Here is a 15,294-nt window from a genome sequence, read left to right on the forward strand (position 1 = left end):
ACAAAAGGAGGGGGTGTATCCATATTCATCAAGGATACCTTCACCTCCAGGTTAGAGGCGCAGCATAATACCTCTGAGGTCATCCATGTGCAACTAACATCGGGCAAATCTGCAATGCAAATTGTGGCCTGCTACAGATCACCCTCCATGACCCAGGACCACCACTCCACCTTTCTGGAGACACTGGAAAACATGAAGGTCCTACCGAACACCCTGATATTGGGCGATTTCAATTACCCTACCATTCACTGGGAAAACTACTCGAGTACAAATTCCCAGGACCAGCGCTTCCTGGAATTCATCAACTCAAATGCCCTGGATCAGCTGGCAATCTCCCCTACCAAAGGTGAAAACATATTGGACCTGGTCATCACCAACATGGGCGACAGGTGTTCCACACCGTAGGTCATCCCATCACTAGTTAGATCAGACCATAAACTAATCACTCTGGATGTCCACACCCCACCACAACCCCCAACTAAGGAAACCACGGTAAAAACTCTACAAATGCACTCTATGAGCACGTACAAGGATGCATGTATTGTGCCATCCCTAGCAAAACCAAGACTCACTCCTCTAAGTGAAGGAAACCAGTTTGGTGGACCCTGCAGTAAACAGGCTATACAATAGAAGTCGGAAACTAGTTCAGAAAAAAAGCAAATCCCAAAAAGGAAAGACATCCCTGATCAGTATCAGTAAGAAACTAAGGTCCCTCATGAAATCATCCAAGTCTAACTTCGAAAGAAAAATAGCCAAGGATTCAAAAGATAACCACAAAGCCTTCTTTAGCTATGTTAAGAATCTAAGTGACAACTCGCAGATATGCACTGAACTCGTGCAAAATAGCACAATATATACTGAACCTACTGACATTGTCAACATCTAGCAGATAGATTCAGAGCAAACTTCACCCCCTCTCACCTCCAAAAGGGCCCACAAAAATACCGGAAAAGTGTAGTGTCCCAAAAATCACAGACGCACAGGTGAAAACAGCCCTTTCAAAAGCCAAAAACACAGCGTCAATGGGACCAGATGGTGTCTCAGGCTGCGTCTTGCACGAACTACAGAACGAACTAACCCCCCACCTAAACATGCTGTTCAACCTCAGCAACTCCACAGGCTACGTGCCCATAGAATGGCACACAGCAACGGTTATTCCTCTCCACAAAGGAGGGGCCACAACTGACCCCTGGTAACTATTGCCCCATAAGCCTGTCTAGCCTGTTCTGCAAGGCTATGGAGTGCATCATCATGGAACTCATTAACAAAGACATTAGGAACCTCCAAACACTTGACCTGACCCAGTTCAGCTTTGTTAACGGCAGATCATGCCTACTAAAGCTGGTTGACTTCTTTGAGACAGTCACCAAGGCCATAGACAAGGCAAAGGTGGTTCACACAGCCTACCCTGACCTCACCAAGGCTTTCAACACCATTCCTCACTCGGGTATTACAGAAAAACTCACCAGCCTGAACATAAACCCCTACATCATGAGATGGGTTGCCAACTTGCTTACAGACAGAACTCACATGGTAAGAATAGCGGGCTCCAGGTCCGACTCTAAACCAGTCACAAGTGGTGTCCCGCAAGGCTCAGTCTTGGGACCCCTACTGTTTGGCATATACTTCTCAGAAGTACAGGCAAACACAGGAGGACTATGGCTAACCAAGTTCGCCGATGACTGCAAACTGGGAGTCATAATTGACTCCCCGGCTGACACGGACATCCTCCAAAAGGGCCTTACTGAGACGGACACCTGGTGTCAAAGTCAGCATTTCATTTTGAATTTTGGTGTCAAAGTCATGGTCTCAAGCTAAATGCCAAAAAATGCATAGTCATCCCATTTGGGAAAAACAAAACACCCACAAATTACCATATAGGTGGCAGCCCCCTTAATACAGAAGAGGTAATAAGTGATCTGGGGACCCAGGTAGATAGTAATCTTTCCTTTGACAATCATATTGCCAAAGTAGTTAGGAAATTCTTCTATGTGGCCCATCTAATTACTAAAGGGTTCACATCTAGAAATAAAGAGGTTATAGTGCCTCTCTATTCGTCACTCATTAGACACATCATAAAATACAATGCCCCATTTGGGATGTACCTCACAAGACACTTCCAACAGCTGGAAATACCACAAATGTACCTTCCCAAGAGGATTACTGGCCTCAAACATATGTCCTATGCAGCCCGACTGAAAAAACTCCGGCTGTACTCAGTGGCATATCGCTTACTCAGAGGTGATCTCTGCCTGACTTACAAAGCCATGTCCAACTCAGAATTGATGGACATGATCCACCTAAAGAAATCCAAGTCACTGTGAGCCACGCGCTCTAGTGAGCTAAACCTGGCCACAACAATAAATAGAACATGCTGGAGGGACAGATTCCTGTCACAGAGACTCCTTAAACATTGGAACAAAATTCCAAATTACATCAGACAGAGCCCCTCGCTAACACTCTTCAAGAGAAACCTTGACAAGTGGGTGGGTAACAGAAAATACACCCCTGGGATCACTTCATTGGCTCTGCTTGACAGAGGATCAGTTAATTAATCAATGGGGTGGCGAAAGCCGACACACTCTGGCTAGGCTTATAAATGCCCTCAGGCAGATAGCTTAGTACCTACCTTTGAACCTATGAACCTATGAACCTAAGAGAGATGAAAGAAAGAGAAAAGAGAAATTCAGGAGACATAGATAAAAAATTGTATACTACAGGAAGATAGCAAGTCACAAAATGAATACTTTGTACTTCAAAAGTAGTAGCCCTTCAAAGCTGTGAGAGAATTTAGACATTTAATAGACATTTTACTCTTATCCGCATGACCGCATCCATTGTTCCTGTATGTGGGAGAAAAAGAGAATGTAAGCTGATGTAATTATACTGGTTTTGGGTTGATGCAGTCTCATAACCCTGGCTTCTCAACTGTTTCTAATGTAACATGATGTGATGTAATTATACCTGTTTTAGGGTGAGAATGTAAGATGATGTATTCTGATGACCCTGGCGTCTGGACTGAACTGATAAAGGAAATTATTATATATTTCAATCTGAAACCAGGGAATTGGTCTTGCTGAAGATACTGAGATGATGGCTTTCCTGTAAGTCTGTTGTATTTTCTTCTTTTCGTCTTCTAGCAACTTATAACATAAAGGGTTCAGCACTCTTTAAGCTAAAGAGAGATACATTTATTTATGTACCTTAAGAACAGGTCTTCCTTAAATATTCATGTCTGTGTAACAAATTGTTAATTTTATATTCCTTATGCACTTTCTCATTCCTCTAGATATTTAATCCGTATCAGCACTGTTTGTTTCTCTGCTTAAGTAAGACTTATTTATGCACATTAAACTCTTGTGTCTGATCTTTATTACATATGTATTAATTATATTTATTATCTGAAAAGAGTCCTCATTGTTTACCTCTCTAGGTTGGCAGGCTGTGTCTTTTGTCTCAAGTCTGCTGGATCAACTTGAGCATGCTAACAATGAAATTAATTAATTTGTATATTTAAGTTTAGCTAAATCGAGAGCAGCAAGGCGCTGTCAGTCTCTGATCATAAACAGTCATGATAGTACCAGGAATAAAGCTATGAGGAACTGGAGAATTCTTCAAGCCTTCCCTTAGAAGTGTAGAAGTGTAGACGTGTGTGTGTGTGTGTGTGTGTGTGTGTGTGTGTGTGTGTGTGTGTGTGTGTGTGTGTGTGTGTGTGTGTGTGTGTGTGTGTGTGTGTGCGAGTGTGTGCATGTGAGCGTGTGTGAGTGTGTGTGTGTGTGTGTGTGTGTGTGTGTATGTGTGTGTGTGTGTGTTAAAATAGCTTTTGTGGAAAGGCAATTACATGGAGTACTAAAAAACACTGTGGTTCTCATAGACAATGGTGAGAAAGGGGCCTGGGATTTTAGACCAAATAGTCAGCTCTGTATGCAGTTTACATTCAATCTAGTATGAGTGTGGTTATTGGAAGCCTATATCAAGGACATCAGTGCATGTTTCTTTTTGCTCTTGTATTAGGTTGCATTTTGTGAACAGATTGTTGAATCAGATATGTTTGTCATTTCTTTCCTTCACTTTAACCTACTGGGTACCAGTAGCGTGACTTGAGAGACCACCTTCTGGTGTCAACTCACTCCTCCTTTAACATTGGTGGTGGTGATTAGATTCAAACCTCATCTCTGTGCCACAATTATCCCTGCTGAAAAAATATTTTCTAGACAAACACACAGAATCCTTAACAGCTTACATCGTATTATTTTGGCTAACACATTCTCCTCCTTCCTGTCAAAGGCTTAAGGAAAGGCAACTCCCACTAATAGAGTTTAGGATAATTTCCTAGTGTCCATGTCAAATTTACTTTAGTTTGCAGCAGTAAAATATTGCAACTGCCCTGAAAATGGGCCATAAAACTAAATGGAATCTATTTTTCTACTCTTGACTTTCTCTCCTGTTCCTCTTATTGCATTATCTACTTCACGTTTATTTCCTGTTATTCTTTCTAAACTATTTTTAGAGAATGTAACCCAGTACCAAGGAAATATTGTTTTCCAGTCTTAAGGGAAGTATATACTTTCCTTAACTCATTACATCCAAGTGATGCCTTTAGGTACATTGGAAGTTAACTCCTACTGACACCTCCAGGCATCAAATATTGCTTGTTCATATTTGCATGAATAATTGCAAAACCACGCTATGTACAAGGTTTTAAAAGATTTTATCTTAAAGCTTACACAATGGCAGACACAACTACATTAATATTTGACCTCTGTCTAGTGCAGTTAATGAGATATTAACTGTTGTTTTCATGATATTAATTTATAAAGCTATAATTTTTACATTTTTCTAAATCTCATTAACCAATTAACATAGACAAAACTCCTTAGCTTCATATGAAAGCTCTCAGCTAGATGAATAAAATGCTGATGACAGTATGTGTGTAACTTGAGTCATTCTTGAGATATTAAGTTGTTACAAAATATTACAAACTTAATAGTTGCTGTGCTTACTGTGAATTATAAAATTCAGTTTAAAAGCTAGAACCTAAAAAATACTACCACTGTAAAAATAGTTGTGCTAAAGGGTTTGCCATTCTAACTTATTTCATAACCTCTATGGTTCAAGAGATATGAACATTTGTTTGAAATGTGAGAACATAATTTGATTCTGTCAAAAGTCTTAGGCTCCGCCCATTGGAAGTCATAGTGCAATCTGCCTGAGCTCTATTGGAGTAAATGAGTTAAGGAAGAACAAATGAACAAAAAGAAAAAAACTATTTGGACAGGAATGACTGCTCTTGATATTGGCAAATGAATTACTAAAATGGGCCCTTGTCACAACTTCTCATGTAAGATCTGTATCAAAGATCACTTTGCGTTCTTATTCAAAATAAGAAAAAGGATTCAAGCTGCAATTGCTTGTTTAAACTTTTTTTTTTTAAGTTGAAACAAAAGATGAGCACTTTCTCCCTTGTCAGAGTATCAACAGATCCAAGTAATACATAGCAGTAACAAATAATAGATACTTTTCTATTTTCCATATAGATATCCATATAAATTACAAAGAAGGGTTTATTCTAGGAGCACTTAAACAGAACACATTCAATGACAATGACTGGAACAATGATACGTTCAAAGTTTGCATCATTATTGTGATTGGTACTGTTAACTCCCTATCTAAGTGAGTAAAAGTAATTGCATATCTGGCTGTTGACCAGTGTGCTAGGTATAATTTCATATAACAATGTAGGCATCGGGTCCTGCATTTGTATTACATTAACATAGTATATGATGAAACAGGTTTCCTATTGAAATGTTGCCGTGCAATTGCACGGCTATGAAGTATTCGAACAACAGATGTTCAAATACTTCATATTTCAGCAGTTTATGTGAGCGAATGGTATAATTGCGAATGGACTGTGCATTCGCAAATATAATGTTCGCTCATGTAAAGGGATCGTGGTACAGTGTGGTTAGGGAAATACATCCCTTTCCTCACTGTAGTTCGATCTCGGAGTTGGAATATTAAGTTGGGGGGTGTGGGGGGCACAGCCTCCCACAGGGGAATGCAGGGGGGCTTGCCCCCCTGCATAAATGGGATGTTAGGTTAGTTAGTTAGAGAGTTACGGGAAGGGTGGGATTGCTGTTAAGTGCTGAAAATGTGATCGACATTTTTGGCATTAACAGCTATTTTACGACATTAGGAATGTTCGGTAATGTGTACTTTCGGCTAAACACCACTAATAAGTACACTTTTTATTTTCAATTTTGAGATTTTGACAGTAAACTGATGAAAAAGATGGCAATGAGACTATAATTGTGTAAAAGGATGTGATGGGAGAGGAGGGCAGACTGATGGTTAGCAGATTTCAAAACTGAAATCTGGTGCTAATACCTCTCATCTGTACAGGTGTTCACAGAATGTCCAGATTTTTGCTTCATATTTTTGGTCTGTTCCTCATAAAAATTGTGGGGGTTTTTTTTGTTTCTTTTTTGACAAATCACTGGGATGATCTAAGGATTAAAGTCACTAAATAATGACATTCATTTGAGTTTCAAACTTCATATCCTTCAGAAAAATGTATGCTATCACAATTCCATTTATTCTAGCAATTTTCTAAGTTTATAAGAGCAATATTTAAAATGTGTCTGTATTTTTGGCCCTTTTCCCCCCATTATGTCAGGCTTTGTCCGGATTTCTTGTGCTAAGAGGTTGAGAGGTATGTGTTAAGGGCAGAGATGCAATAAGGATTTAGCAACTATGTGTGGGTTTAGGAAATTTCAAAGAGGCAGGAGATGAAAATGCCCTTAGGGTTAGTATTAAGACAAGCTAAAAAAAAAAAAATGTGTGAAGATGTGTGTCTGTTTTTGAGTGGTTGTCTGTTTATGTATATGTATACAGAATCTCAGTCTCAGAAAACATAGGGGGGGAGAGTAAGAAATGGGCCACACCCAAGGAAAGACTCATGCCATACTAAAAAATATGTAATATGTATATCTATCTAGATAGATAGGCAGACAGACATATAGGCACATATAGCTACATAAAAATGATGAATGTATATGTGGTTGTGTTAAGTAAATACATGTCTCTGTGCTTGTGCTTACCACAAAATTATTATTTTAAAATGCTTTCACCTATTGCTGCTAATAAAGTAAGGGGCTTCCTCAGATCTCAAACTAGCATTTACCATCATGGTTGTTCATACTACTGATCAGATATATCATAATACGAACAAGTCAACTTCACATTAAATTAATCCTCAGATATCAAATTTAAGTAAAAGAGCTGCAATGGAAGAAAAAGTAATAATCAAAAATCAAACTTAAATGTCATATAAAATAAAATAAACAATTTAACATCTAGAAATACTGTAGCTACAAAAATCACTCATATTATTGTGTATACTTGTATTATTTTATTTAGATGCAACTGCTTTATTTTTTCCTCCTCCCATTTCATTTTTCGTAACATTATTTCCCTGTCTAGATGAAACTTCTTATACATACATTCTATGTAGCAATGAATGAACGTATCTCTTTAATTATATATTGTTTATACACCATAGAATTTATTTGTATCTGCACTGACTGTTGTATCTCAGTTCTTTCTGCACTACTTTTTTCTTGTTACAGTTTTCATTACTATTGCCTTTGTACCAAGTTTCAGTGTTTAGGTCCGAGGACTATACTGAAAATTGGACTTTCCAAGTGACCTGTCCTGGTCAGCAAATATAAGTGAGAAAAAGGAAAACATAAAGTAAAGTAAAGTGAAAAAAGATAAATATACCTAGTGTGAAAAAATGCATGCACACACACACACACACACACACACACACACACACACACACACACACACACACACCATGAGAAGTTCATTGTGGTTTCCCTGATAACAAGGCGTCATCTGTAGTGCATGTTCAAGATGCAGATATCCACACTATACAGAAAAATACTGAGCCTAGGGGGAGCAGATGGAGGGCAAGAAAGGTAATTGGATAACAAGGATAACTTTCTATAAACCCATTTCTACTATACATTACCATTACATAATCTTATCTGAGATGTTGGCTTTAACTAATGTCAGCCAAACTGTTAATGTGCCAAGCATACAGTTATATGTCACATAAAGAAAGAAAGTGCCCTGACAGTCATCTACTACTGCTGTACATAAGTTCTAAATTATATACTTATTGATTTGTGCTGCCTTTGGCCCTTAATAAAATACTGCTATGAAGAAAGAAAGGGTGATACCATACTCTGTGTGAAGTCTGGACAATACCCCACTGGACAGCCAACAATAATGTGATGTCAGTTTTTCAGTTGTGCACTTGCCTTGCTTCATTTAAAAAGTTTTAAATTGCTAATTTTGTAAAGTTTTAATTGCATTTACTGTTTAGGACTACACACTCAAGTGTGCTAGCCTTTTCTGTGTTTATTTACTGTATTATTACATTGTTTAGCCTGTTTTAACCAAAAAAAATATATACTATCTTGTTTGCTTGTTTCCCACCTTTCCTAGCCAGTATAGTCCAAGTCCTAGGCTTTGCTTGTCTCAGGACTTTATTTTCTGTGTTCAGAGCTATCCAGACCTTGCTGTGGTAGAGGGAAGTCCTACTGCTTACCAGCGGGAATGGTGAGCATTGTACTGCCTATCTAACACTAGAGGAGTGGTTTCCAGCTCAGAAATTGTAATTTTATTAGCCTTTTTGGGCTGATTTCTAACCCTTTCAACTTTCTGGCTTAAAAATGTGTGTGTTTGCACATTGTTCGCATCATGCAGCACTGTGGGGCTACCGTTAAACTATTCCAGGTGCCAGAAAGTGTGCTCTTCAATTTTTCCCTTAGAACTAGCTGGTTTCTCAGTAGTAGCACTAAAACCTGAATCCTGTGACTAGCACTTGCTCTAGAACATGCTGGAAAGGACTAGGAAGCCTGAAACTGATACAAGCACTCAACTCTCTTTGTCAATAAGGAGAAATTAATCATAGGCACTAAACAGTCTATAATTGCAAAGTACCTTGCAAAGGTAAGGGAAAACAACTCTTGTACTTTACAAAAAAAGCACCTAAACAGGTATGTCCAAGGGTCAGCTTCCAGTGATTTCTCCTGTCCACCTGGTGAATCTGGGCATACTGGGGCAATGCGGCAACTACCTCATGTACACAGACAACCCTCTCATCCTATCACCCAAGACTACAACCTGCGAGAGATGTACTTACATAGCCAAACTGGAAGCAAAGCTCTCTCCGGTCAAGATTGTGCTTGACAGTCAAGATGAGAAGGTTAACACCTGCACAATACCTCAAGCAACTAATAGCCCTTCAAAACCCACACCATCAACACCCATACATAGCAACACTAAACCCACATAGGTGGAGGCCCTTAACATTAGCCTGCCCAAGCAACAAGGACCTCCAAAGCTGAAACACAAATAAACACCAGTCACAGCCAAAGTGACACATGCCTCACAACACCAGTGTGCTATCCAACAACAGCCCCTAAGGCAAGACAATGTACCCAACACTTTATTCATAGGTGACTCTATAGTCAGGCACACTGATGTCCCACTCACTAGGTTGAACAAGGAGAAAATTACAGTCAGCTGCCTGTCGAGTGCCAGGATCCGCGACATAACGCATTCACTCAAGTCACTCCACAACAAGTACAAATACGACTCTGTCATTATCCATGTTGGAGTGAATGACTTGAGAAGTACCTCCCTGGACTACATAAAAAGAGACATGGAAGAGCTCTCGGATCAAGTGGCCCAGGCAGTTATGACCCTAGCCCTGATTAGCATCCTGCTTTCACCCAGAATAATACCACAGTATAAGGACAAAATGATTGACTTCAACAATTGGCTAAGCTTCTGGTGTCATACAAAGAGGATCCAGTATCTGTCTGCCTGGGAAGACATGATCGCCAAACCACGATGCTTTGCCAGAGATGGTCTGCACCTGCCACCCCTGGAATTCAGGTTACTAGCTAAGGCTCTTGCCACCCCTATAGTGCCTTTTTAGGCAAAGTTCAAAGGACAAAACCACTACCATAACAGATACAAGCATGCAAAATCTGAAGGTAATGCTACTCAATGCTAGAAGTCAAAACCTCAAAATGCACTGTCTCGAGGCACTTCTAAAAATGGAGATCATTGATATCTGTGCAGTAACTGAGACCTGGTTCAAGGTTCCAGAGAGCACCCCTGCAATACCAGGCTACAACTCATACCACACTTTTCGGCCACAAAACCAAGACAGAAACACTAAAGGGGGAGGAGTGTCCATATTCACCAAGGATATTCACACCTCCAGGCTAGTTGCCCAACACAATGCATCTGAAATTCTCCAGGTGCAACTAACACTAGGTAAGACTGCAATCCAAATTGTAGCTTGCTACAGATCCCCCACCATGCCCCAAGATTCTCACTACACCTTTCTAAACATACTGGAAAATATTAAGATACAACCAAAGACCCTAATACTGGGTGATTTCAACTTCCCTGCCATTAAATGGGAAAACTACTCGGGTACCAACACCTTTTCCCAATGGTTCTTGGAATTCATAAATTCCAGTGCCCTGGATCAACTAACCCATTGTCCCACCAGGGGCTCCACTATCCTAGACTTGGTCATTACCAACATGGGAGATAGATGCTCCACACCAGTGGTCACCCCCTCATTGGTCAGGTCTGACCATAAGCAAATCACCCTTGACATCCAAATCCCACCCCTACCCCCCAGTAAGGAAACCTCCATAAGAAACTTCGCCAAAGCCAACTTCATGCTACTGAAGTCAGAAGTGACAAACTTCATGACACCCATGCAGACAGGATCTGAAAGTTCGACTGCTGAATCCCACACTAAGGCACTGTACGAGCACATCCACTCGTGCATGAATCGTGCCATCCCAAATAGAACCAAGATGCTCTCCTCCAAAAAAAAGAAGCCAATCTGGTGGTCCCCTGCTATAAACAAACTATACAACAGAAGAAAGAAACTGTTGCAGAAAAGAGGAAAATCCCAGGATGCAAAAAACTCCCTCACCAGCCTCAGTAAGAATCTGAGATCCCTCATAAAATCCCCAAAAGCTAGTTACAAAAATAAAATTGCCAAAGATTCCAAAGACAACCACAAGACATTCTATAGTTATGTCAAGAATCTAAATGGCAATGCTCAAATCTACTCTGAGCTACAACAGAATGGCATTAAATATACTGATCCCAAGGATATTGCCAATATCCTGGCAGATTGATTTAGTGCCAACTTCACCCCCCTCTCACCCCCTAAAGGGCCCATCTCAATACCAAAAGATTGCCAAATTCCAGTAATCATGGTGACACAGGTAGAAACTGCACTCTCCAAAGCTAAGAATACAGCATCCATGGGGCCAGATGACATCCCGGGCTGTGTACTACACGAACTACAACATGAAATGGCACCTCACCTAAGTGTCATGTTTAATCATAGCCTCACCTCAGGCTTTGTGCCCACTGAGTGGTGCACAGCTACAGTTATCCCACTCCACAAGGGGGGATCCACCTTCGATGCCAGGAACTACTGTCCCATCAGTCTGACGAGCCTGATCTGCAAGGGCATGGAACACATTATCATGGAACTTATAAACAAAGACATTGGCAACCTTCAAACACTGGACCCCACCCAGTTTGGGTTCGTGAAGGGCCGTTCTTGTCTCCTGAACCTGATTGACTTCTTCAAATCAGTCTCCAGATGAGGGTAAGGTGGTCCACACAGCCTATCTTGACCTCACTAAGGCCTTCAACACCACCCCCCACTCTGGAATCATAGATAAACTTACCACGATGGGCATAAATCCCAATGTCACTCGATGGGTTGCCAACTGGCTTACTGACAGAACCAAGACTGTAAAAGTAGCCAACTCCAAATCCAGCTCCAGACAAGTGACAAGTGGAGTAATCCATGGTTCAGTCTTGGGATCACTCTTGTTTGGCATCTACTTCTCTGAAGTACAGGCCAACACTAAGGGACTCTAGCTAACAAAGTTCGCAGATGACTGCAAACTGGGAGACATTACTGAATCCTCAAATGATGTGGATATTCTACAAAAGGGCCTTACAGAAACAGATGCCTGGTGCCAGAGCCATGGGCTCAAGCTTAATGCCAAGAAATGTATAGTTATCCCCTTTGGAAAAAAAAACATGTACTCATGAATTACCACATAGGTGGCAGTACACTAAACATTGAAAGTGTGATGAGAGACTTAGGGACACAGGTGGACAGTAGTCTCACCTTCGATAACCATATTGCCACAACAGTCAGGAAATCCTTCTATGTGGCACACCTCATCACTAAGGGCTTTTCATCCAGAAAAAATGAGGTCATTGTCCCACTGTACTCATCCCTCATTAGACCCATTTTAGAGTATAATGCCCTGTTTGGTATGTACCTCACAAGACATCTGCAACAGCCGGAAAGACCGCAGAAATACCTCACTAAAAGAATCACAGGCCTAAAGCAGATGCCATATACTGACTGTCTAAAAAAACTCCAGCTATACTCTGTGGCATATCATCTACTCAGAGGTGATCTCTGCTTAACATACAAGGCCATGTCAAACCCTGAGCTGTTGGACATGCTCCACTTAAAGAAATCCCAATCCCTCAGAGCCACACGCTCCAGGGATCTAAACCTTGCCATCACAATGAACAAAACATGCTGGAGGGATAGGTTCCTGACCCAGAGACTCCCCATACTCTGGAATAGACTGCCCATACATGTCAAGCAGAGCGCCTCCTTGGCCCTCTTCAAAAGGAACCTTGATGATTGGATGGGAGATCGTAAATTCACCCCTGGGATCATGTCAGTCGCCCTGCTAGACTGGGGTCCAGGGAAGTAAATATTATGGGAAGAAATATCCAGGGAATTTTGATGGTTAGGCTTGTATAGGTCCTAGGGATGATAACCTAGTACCAATCTATGAACTTATGAACCTATGTCCCCTACCATCCTGGGTCAGTAATGAATGAGCTTCAATCCTCAATAGTGACTCCAATGTAAGACTGCCACTTATACAGGAGTAGAATTTCACAATTACCTCTAATAGCACAACAAGAGCATGCTCTATAACCTGGGACTGGACTGTATACTTCGGTCCACACTTAATGTAACTCCTTATTACATTTTTCAGAGCAATACATCCCACTTTAAGACCTCTGATACACTCACACTTAACTAAATTAATTCTCACTCATCCAAACTCTTCTGGGAAAGCCTGACACAGATTTCCAGCTATGCCCCTTCCTCAGCATAATATAGTAAAATGCTGCCACCAATCAGAGAGTCACATGCTCTTTCAAATGGATGTCTAATTATAAGAAAGAGAACAGGAACAGGAAACCAAATTGGTTTCCTGTTCCTGTTCTCTTTCTTAGGATGTCTAATTATGAAAATTAGATATTGAAACAACTGATAGCAAATTATCTAAAACAGCCAGGTTTTCATAGTGGCCCAGGAAGTTATCAAAGCAGGTATAAGCACTCTCATATCACTAAAAAAAAAAAAAAAAAAACACTAATTAACCAGACACAATGTAAGTTAATAAAAATATTTCATAATGAGCAAAATGATTCAAAATATAAAGCAGTAATTTCCAACAAACAAACAGAACTCAATTACTAGGAAAATGAAATCAATACTGTACGACAAAAATCCAACATTTAGGAAGAACTCTAACTGGTTAGTTACAATTTTTATCTGACTAAAGAATACTGTTTCTGATCTAAACTAAATTATTACAACAGAGCAAAGGCAGGCTTACAGTTCTTGGTGAGTCTTTTTGGGTATCCGCTGCACAGTACAACTGTGAACAACTGACAACTGCTATAACTGGCTGTTAACTGACAACTACTGACTTCAACTGTCTTCATCAGGCTCTTTTTTAGATTAGCTTAACTGTCATAACTGTTCCAGTTCTAATTTTCATTTCATATTCTGAAAATCAACCATCAGCGTTTTACTAAAGTTCCTTCCAGGTTTTCAGCCTCTGACAGTAACACATAGCAACTGTCAACATTCTGATGATGTCATCTGCAGATCAGCTGATTCTGAGACAGTCTGCAGTTAGAATCTTCTTCATAAATATGCATAGTTAGAAATTTAAAGAAACACTGTTCTAGTCTTTAAAACATTCTGTACAAATAGATTATAAATCAACATCTAAGAACCTATTTACAATATCATAGCTAGTCAGGCTGATGAATAATATACAGGTTAATCTGAAATTATGTAAAAAAACTTCAGCCGGGCATTTCTTCACATTTTGCATGAAATGCGGAACACAGAAATTTAAGTCAAGGTGCATACGTCTCCCACCTGTTTGAAATGATATGGGTAATGATATCTGAACAATGAAGTGTTTTTTCAACAAGAAACATCTTTAGGTTCATAGGTTCATAGGTTCATAGGTTCATACTAGGCTATCTGCCCGAGGGCATTTACAAGCCTAGCCCATAGTTTTGTGGCTTAAGCCACCCCTTTAGTATGGGGAACTATACCCATTATTTTGCTGTGCCTCTGTTGAGCAGTGACACTGAGGTAATCCCTGGGGTATATCTGCGATCTCCCATCCATTGGTCAAGATTTCTCTTGAACAAGGCCAGCGAGGTGCTCTGCCTCACATATACCGGGATTTTATTCCACAGCATAGGGAGTCTTTGGGTGATGAATCTATCCCTCCAGCACGTCCTATTAATAGCCGTGTCGAGGTTTAAGTCTCCCGCCCTTGTGGCTCTGACGGATCTAGATTTTTTGAGGTGAAGCATATTCATCAAATCTGGGTTTGACATGGCCTTGTATGTTAGGCAAAGGTCACCTCTGAGCAAGCGGTAAGCGACTGAATAGAGCTGGAGTTCTTTCAGTCGGGCAGCATAGGACAGATTTTGGATGCAAATCTTGCCCCATTGTAATGCAATCCCCCATTGTTTATTAAATGATCACTTATGCCACAGGCAATCATACATTTATATAAATGAAAACAAACCATACTGACATATTTTCAGTTTCAAATGCTATAAATCACTTATAATCTATACTGTCATTGTCAGACATTACAAAGCTCATTCAGTTCCTGTCTTCCATTAAATCTCATCCTTCTCCAAAACATTATTCTGCATGCATTTCCCACAATTCCCATTTTTTCTATGTAATTTGCTTCTACCCTTTTCTAAAGAATCCAGTTCCTGTTGTTTTATCTCTATTACAATATTTACTACTTCTAGTACAGCTGGTTTAGTCTTTGATTTCCATTTTCTATTAACTAATGT

The sequence above is a fragment of the Protopterus annectens genome, chromosome 2.part1 (genome assembly GCF_019279795.1).
Source record: "Protopterus annectens isolate FY-2018-M chromosome 2.part1, PAN1.0, whole genome shotgun sequence".
In the NCBI taxonomy this organism is placed as follows: Eukaryota; Metazoa; Chordata; order Ceratodontiformes; family Protopteridae; genus Protopterus; species Protopterus annectens.